This window comes from Wolffia australiana, chromosome 8 (genome assembly GCF_029677425.1).
Source record: "Wolffia australiana isolate 7733 chromosome 8, ASM2967742v1".
Taxonomy (NCBI): domain Eukaryota; kingdom Viridiplantae; phylum Streptophyta; class Magnoliopsida; order Alismatales; family Araceae; genus Wolffia; species Wolffia australiana.
The window spans coordinates 12,095,390-12,102,754 of NC_135842.1; positions in this window are offsets into that span (position 1 = coordinate 12,095,390).

Sequence of the window (7,365 nt, forward strand, 5' to 3'; positions counted from 1 at the left end):
GGCCTCTGGACACTCGAGACGTCGTTGACCTGCGCTGCATCGGGAGATTTGTCTTCATCGAGAGGACTCACCCGCGACGATCAAGAACCTCTACCGCCAAGGTTCTTGATTCTCTCTTCCACCTACACCCTTCTCAACTATTCGCCCCGACCATCTTCTACCCCAGTTTCTTGATACTCCACCTCGCCCATACCCCTTCTTGATCCATATTCACCCATTTCTTGACCTTCTTCCATCATCCATCCTTTGTTTCTTGACCAAGAACCTGTTTCTTGATCATCACCCTTCAATTCCCACCCATTTCCCCTTCATCCTCCACCCTTCTTGAACCTCAACTACTCCTCCCTGATCGCCCTACTCTCTTCCTCCCCATTTCTTGGCTTCCCCCTGTTCCCCGTTCTTGGCTCCGTAGCCCACCACCTCCGTCGTGGTCCCTGGCCGCCCCGAGATGCATCTGCACTCGGCCCTGAATCGCACTGCTCCGGTCCACGCCGCAGCTCCGCCCGCGACGCAAAACCCCACCTCTACGCAGAACCAGCCCGCGCGCCGCGGCCCCGTCTGCACCGCCATCCGACTGCGCCGCGACTCTGTCAGCACCGCGACCCCGCGCCGCAGATTCAGCCTGCGCCGCGCCGCGGATTCAGCCCGCGCCGCATCAAGGATCTGCTCGCGCCGCGCCGCGGATCTGCCCGCGCCGCGCCGCGCCGCGGATCTGCCCGCGCCGCAGCTTCAGCCCGCCCCGCGGCTCCTGTCCCCGCCGCGACTGTGTCAGCACCGCAACCCGCTGCCGCCACGGGCTATCCCGCTGGGTGTTCCTTTCCGCGCCGCCACCCTGCCGCGCCGCGACCTGCCCTCGCGCCGGATCCGTTCCACGCCGCCGCCCGGGACCGCACCGCAGCCCGCCAGTACCGCGGCTCCAACTTGCGTCCCTGTTGCATCTGCGCTACGGACTCTCCTCACGCTGTGGTTCCTCTCACGCTGTGGTTCCTCCCACGCTGTGGTCCCAACCAGCACCTCGGTCCTCATCCGCTCTACTCCAAGCCCCGCACGCCAAGAACTCACCATCTCGGCTGTGCCTTGGACTAAGCCACCATCAGGTTCGCTCGTCTCCCCTCCCACTTATTCCAGTATTATTACTGCTTGCAGTCCCGTCGCCCGCTATCGCGTCCCCTGCCGAGACCTCTGGATCGAACATTGGAATAGGTGTAGCCACCGACGTCGAGAGCAGGATTCTTTGAGGTAAACGGATTGTCTTTGATTGCTTAAATACCGAACTCTCAGGGCCGTTAGACGCCTCCCGCCCTAGTCGCCTAGTGGATTCTGCGGGTCATCGGAGTCTGATCTCGGATCGTTTCTACCCCGTGGCACGTCCCAATCTACTGCGCTTACTTGTCCGCGTCATATCTGCTCGTTTATAAACTTCAATCCCATAAATTTGACAAAGTTATATCATATCAACATTTCACTTGTGACGTGAAACGCGACGTTCGATCGCGGCCGCCGACGTTTCACATCAGTTGCCTTTTAAGATAACTTTTGAGAACACTATGATGTATAGAACTAGAAGAATTTTATTTGGTTTCAAGAGACCCTCACGAGAGTATGCGTCATCTTGTGGCAATTCATTCATTGAATCTGACTCATTGATGATTGAATAATCATCACTATGAATCACTTGGAATCTCGTTATCCATGTTGCCTAAATTGGTATATGGGAAAATACATGGATCCTCTTTTCTCCCATAGAAAATATTCTCAGAATATTTGCATGCATTTTTTTCTAATTGTCTCCCTCAATTTTGGACCATCACTCTCTCAATACAACTATAGGGTAACAAATTTTTAGATTCATAGTGTTTGAAGCTCTTACATACATAACTCTATAGTTCACTATATCGAGGATATTTAAAAAGGGAAAAATATATTAAAATTGTCGGGACAGCCCATGTGCATGTGAAAGATTATGCATTTTATTCAAGTAGTGGTTAAAGATAATCCATTCGCTAGTCTCACATATCAAAAGTAAGGTCACATCATACATGGGCAGCACTTAAGTTCAAGGGAATCCTGATCACATACAAATTATTAGAGTGTTATCATAAAATTTCTATGTTTATGTACATTAAAATGATTGTAGACGAGTGCTATCAATCTTAAAATGATGTCACTTATTTTTTCGGATGATATTCTGAATGTTTGGTATTTATGTAGAAATTTTCAATATTATATTTTTTTAAAAATAAATTTCCTATGTTGGAATATAGTTTTTAATAAAGTTTTGATATTATATTGGGAATCAAAATTTATTGTAAATAATCCTTTTGATTTAGGACTTTTTTTGAAATTTATCTTGAATTTTTCAGATTTCAAATCTTATTATTTTGGAGTATGGATTATTTTGTCTGAGCGGGTATCGAGATGATGCTCTGAACGTTGTCCTATCGGTACTGAGTATGATGGCTCGATACCAAGATAGTGGGGTTGGACATCAACGGTGTCATCGTCCGATGGATAAAACCCTAATTGGGTATGTGTAACTACGATCCTACGTGTCGTACATGCTGACTGTGACACGGGGGAGGCTTCAAGCTCCGAGCTTGGATGCGGTCGCCGGGTGACGGTGACAGTGGCCTCTAGAACCTTGTCGGAGTGAGGAAGGCATCTATGGCCGAATAGAATCAATTTGTTGGGCTCGCATGTAATGGACAGACTCGTATGTACTGCTAAGATGCTCATTGCATTCGTAGTTCTCTCAATTACCTCTCTCACCTACCTAGCCCAAGCGCAGTGGAGTCAAAACTAAGGTATGCTGCAATGGATAATATAACGAGCAAGCGAGAGGAAAGTGAACCTCGTCGGCACTTGGCTCGTCGTGCAAAATTGTAAAAAATTATGACAGTCGGAGTGGGTGTGATGCGGAGGCGACGGAGAGTGTAGGCGGGGTCGACTAGCATCGCAGCGCCGGAGTGGTTGTCAGAGGTCGGAGGTGAGTGGGAACAGCTCGAGCAAGCCAGCTGGGATTGGCAAAGCAACCATGTAGCAGTCGACTCGAGCGAATCGTTCAGCAGGGGCGAGCGGCAGCGGTTGTTCCCCCGCTGCTTCGAGTGCCTAATACGACCGACGAGTGACAATGAGGGAGACGGTTGCACGCAGGAAATGGCAGATCTGTTGATCAGCCGATCTACGGCCAGGCCCAAGCGGCACCGATCAAGGGTGATCGCAAAGGAATTCTCGCAACAAGATCCTGGGCCACGGCAATGGGAAGCCCCTCGATGAACCAGCCCAGATATAGGGCGATCGGGGAGGACTTGAATCGAGAATCAGCATCAGACAGGATGTCGAGTCTACAATCAAGGCTAAAAAAGCATTGGCAGCAGTGCAACTCTCCTTTGTTTCTCTTGCTCAATCAGGCCAACTTCACCAGCGATCGGCAATGGAATGGTCAATTCTAGTCGGTAGCTTTCAGGCTGACAGAGAGACCTTCATCAAATCCACTAGGATGCCTTGGGTACTGAAGGGGAAGTTCAGTCAGGGGTCCTGTGTTTTCACGCAGCAACAAATTTTACGGAGGGAGGAGGGCTGTTGGCCACCACGGGAGCGGAGGGAAGAATTTGCGACTGTCCGTGTGTAGCGTGATTCCTCCCAATAACTGGGCCATTTGCGATGGGGTAAAATGACAAGAGAGGGGGGGGGGGAGTTTGACAGATTCCCCTCTGCCCTTCTTCAGGATACCCCTCTCGGGAGCTTCACCGTCCTCCTTCCCCCTCCTTCTCCCTCTTTTGTTCTCCTCAAAGGGAGGGGGGGGGGTAGAGACCAATAGACACAAAAATTCATGATAAATTTCTTCCTGGTCTCAGTCTTAGGGCGCCCCCCTCTTCCCATATCAAGGGGACGGTCAATTGGGCCCCTAAATGGGTCAACAAAGGGGAAATTAAGGTCCATGAGGGGGCCCTTGTATAATGGAGCCCCCCTTACAAAATAAAAGGGAAAATTTAAAAACATTAAAGAAAAAAGGGGAAAGAGACAAGGGAGGGAATCCGAATGACTAAGGACCCCTCCCCATGTTGACGAAAACACTAACACAGGATGCGTCGCAATGCGACGAAAGCAAATCAACGAGTATGAAAACACAAAATATGACTAAAGAAGATGATCAAAATCAAAATACAATAATCGAGCATGCTTCACCTGGCTGTCGACGACGGTGGTAGCAGCGCGGACGACGTTGTCTGCGGTTCAAGATGGCGTGCACCATCAATAATCAATAGTCACATTCTATCCATGGCTACGACTGATGATTGGTCTTCCAATAACTGTAAAAAGGTTCCCTAATGGCCAATCACGAGCCAACATAGTTATTATTATTTGGAATGTGCAGGGTCATGTAGATCTATGAAAAAATAAATTTCTCTGAATCAAAATAAAATTCATATTCAAGTACAGAGAAGTCAAGACATATCTCAGGAGTATAAAATCCAGATATTTTGATCACATTAATGTTGATTTCAAATGCCACATCTAATTGGCTAAGAGAAGACCAATGTGGATCACATAGAAGACTTCTATGACAATGAGATAACATTTCTACTAACTGACATGCATCAGATAATGAGTAAAATATTGAAAAATGTGACAGAACGTTTGCAAAATTTATGGATTGCGTGACATGTTGGTGTTGCTCCATGTTAATCAATCATTAAACTTCAAATTGAGTTATTTGATGATCCAAGAGTTTTGGGCTGAAATTTTGAGGCAACTTCAGCTCTTTCTACTCTATTCATCGATACGCTTTGCCCTATCAATACAACCTGTATTGATGTAAAAATCATCATAGAATAACAACTACATTTTTAGAGCGAGTGAATGAAAATGACTTCGAAAATCATAAATTTTATTGATGTTCCTTGTTGATTAAATTTTACACGTACAAGAGAAGTGAAGGTTCTCTCCCATTATCACAACTTGCCTTGATCTTAGTGGAATATAAGGATCCACAGTGAGTCTTCTTACACTAACAACATCTACTTCTTCTCAACATTTATCTATTCACATCCATCCATCCATGTCCATGTTTACCCATTCACTTAGATATATATCATCCATATGTGTCACCCATCATTTGTACTAGTCATCATTATTCACCATTCCTGCTTAATCTTTTTGTCAAAAAAAATTCCAATATGTTAATGATTCCAGATATATATCATGAATTATCATATTTCTAGTTTTACCATGTTTCTTATTTTGTAAAATATCCTTGCTCATTCCCTAAGTACCATTTCACATATATTAAATCCCTAATATATTTTTCTTGTAGGGATGACCCTTAGTCATCACTAGCTAGCCATATTCTTGTAACGAGTCAAGGTCTTGTAACTTTGTTTGATTAAATCAAATATCAAAAATAAAGTAACCATGGAAAAAGGAAACATCATCTTACATGACCACATACGGAGCATCATATTTTCTTACTTTTTTTTGGTACCTAAAAAATAAGTTAGGCAACAATAAATGATGGTTTAGTCCTTTGCGAGGAGAAAAAATTCATGGTATCATCCAAGACTCTTACTCACAATTATAGTCAATGTGGTCTATCAATGTTAATTTTTGCTCTAGCACAGATAGAATGACTAGAAGAACATCAAGAGGTGTCTCATCTGGCTGATAACATACACCATACTAAAGCAAATGGGTGACATGCGATCAGTTCTCAAACTCAAACACTTTTCCATATTGATGGGGTAAGTCTCACAATTATCCTAAATGGTGTGCACCGATGGATAACTGCATGGCTCTGAAAGGGAATCATGCACATCATGTGATATCACGATAAAATATTTCCAACACGAGATAATCATCCTGTGATGATCCTTGAAGATGATGTTGGTGGTATCTCTCCCTTCACCGCTATGTTGGACTCACAGAATAATGAATCACTCCATCAGCTTGTAAGAGGTGAGCTTCGTGATGTTATCACCTTCAGGTATAGAAACTTGTACTCATTGCTCAAAATCATAAGCGTGGACAAGCGGGGCTCTTATGTGTTTGGGTTTCCATGACTCACAAACCAATGGAGCACTAATCATAAAATCAAGAAAACATTCCCAATGTGGCAACCAGGGCAAGGTTGGACTGGTTGTAAGCACATCTAAGTCTAATGGCATCTCGACAAAGTGATTTGCCTATAAAAAATCTGAATGAATTTTACCATTTTGAGAGTTTCATTTAATATTTTTCGTGTAAAATATTTTTGAGAGTCCTCTAAGATGTATATTTGAGTTTTGTACGGAATATACAAAATGTTCAAGTCAGATTCTTTTGTGTCACAACATGAGATCAGTGTTTCCTTCACAATACTCCATAATTGCTTAGAAAGTAGCTAATCAAAGATTTTTTGTCCAAAACGATATAGTTGAGTTTAAAACATAGAAATTATGAAACTCAGAGAAATATCATATATTTAGACAAAAATACAGAACAATAATTTGGAAAATTCCAATTCACACTTAACCCTCATGAAGAGAAAAAAGAGCTAAAACACAATACGTAAATATCAAGATAATATATATAGATAGATAGATAGATAGATAGATAGATAGATAGATAGATAGATAGATAGATAGATAGAGAGAGAGAGAGAGAGAGAGAGAGAGAGAGAGAGAGAGAGAGAGAGAGAGAGAGAGAGAGAGAGAGAGAGAGAGAGAGAGAGAGAGAGAGAGAGAGAGAACACGACTGCGTGTCATTGGTTGTTTCATACTGAAACTCAGTAATTGGCACAAAGTTAACTTAACAAGACATAAAAGATATTTCAAAACTAATACAAGACTCTAATTACACATACCTTCTCAAAATATGACACTTATCACATGTTTACATGAAAATAGAGACCAACAATTAGAAAAGCTTCCAATGACATGGTGACCTTTAAGTTTTTGCAGATAGGTGGCGAGAGAGAACACAACCCATAATCATCTATTCAAACATCTAGAGGGAGAAAGAGGCGGAGTGAAAGAGAGAGAACACGAACCATAATCATCTATGCAAACTTCTAGAGAGAGAAAAAGAGAGAAAGTGACCGATAACCATCCATTCAAACATCTAGAGAGAGAAAAAGAGAATGCATCCCATTATCATTTATTCAAACATCTAGAGAGAGAGGTGGAGAGAAAGAGAGAGAGAGAGAACAATACCCATAATCATCTATTCAAACATGTGGAGAGATGTGGAGAGAGAAAAAGACCCATAATCATCTATTCAAGCATGTAGAGAAAGATGGATAGAAAGAGAGAGAGAACACGACCCATAATCATTCGCTCAAACATCTAGAGAGAGAGAGACAGGGAGAAGAAAAGGAGATAACATGAC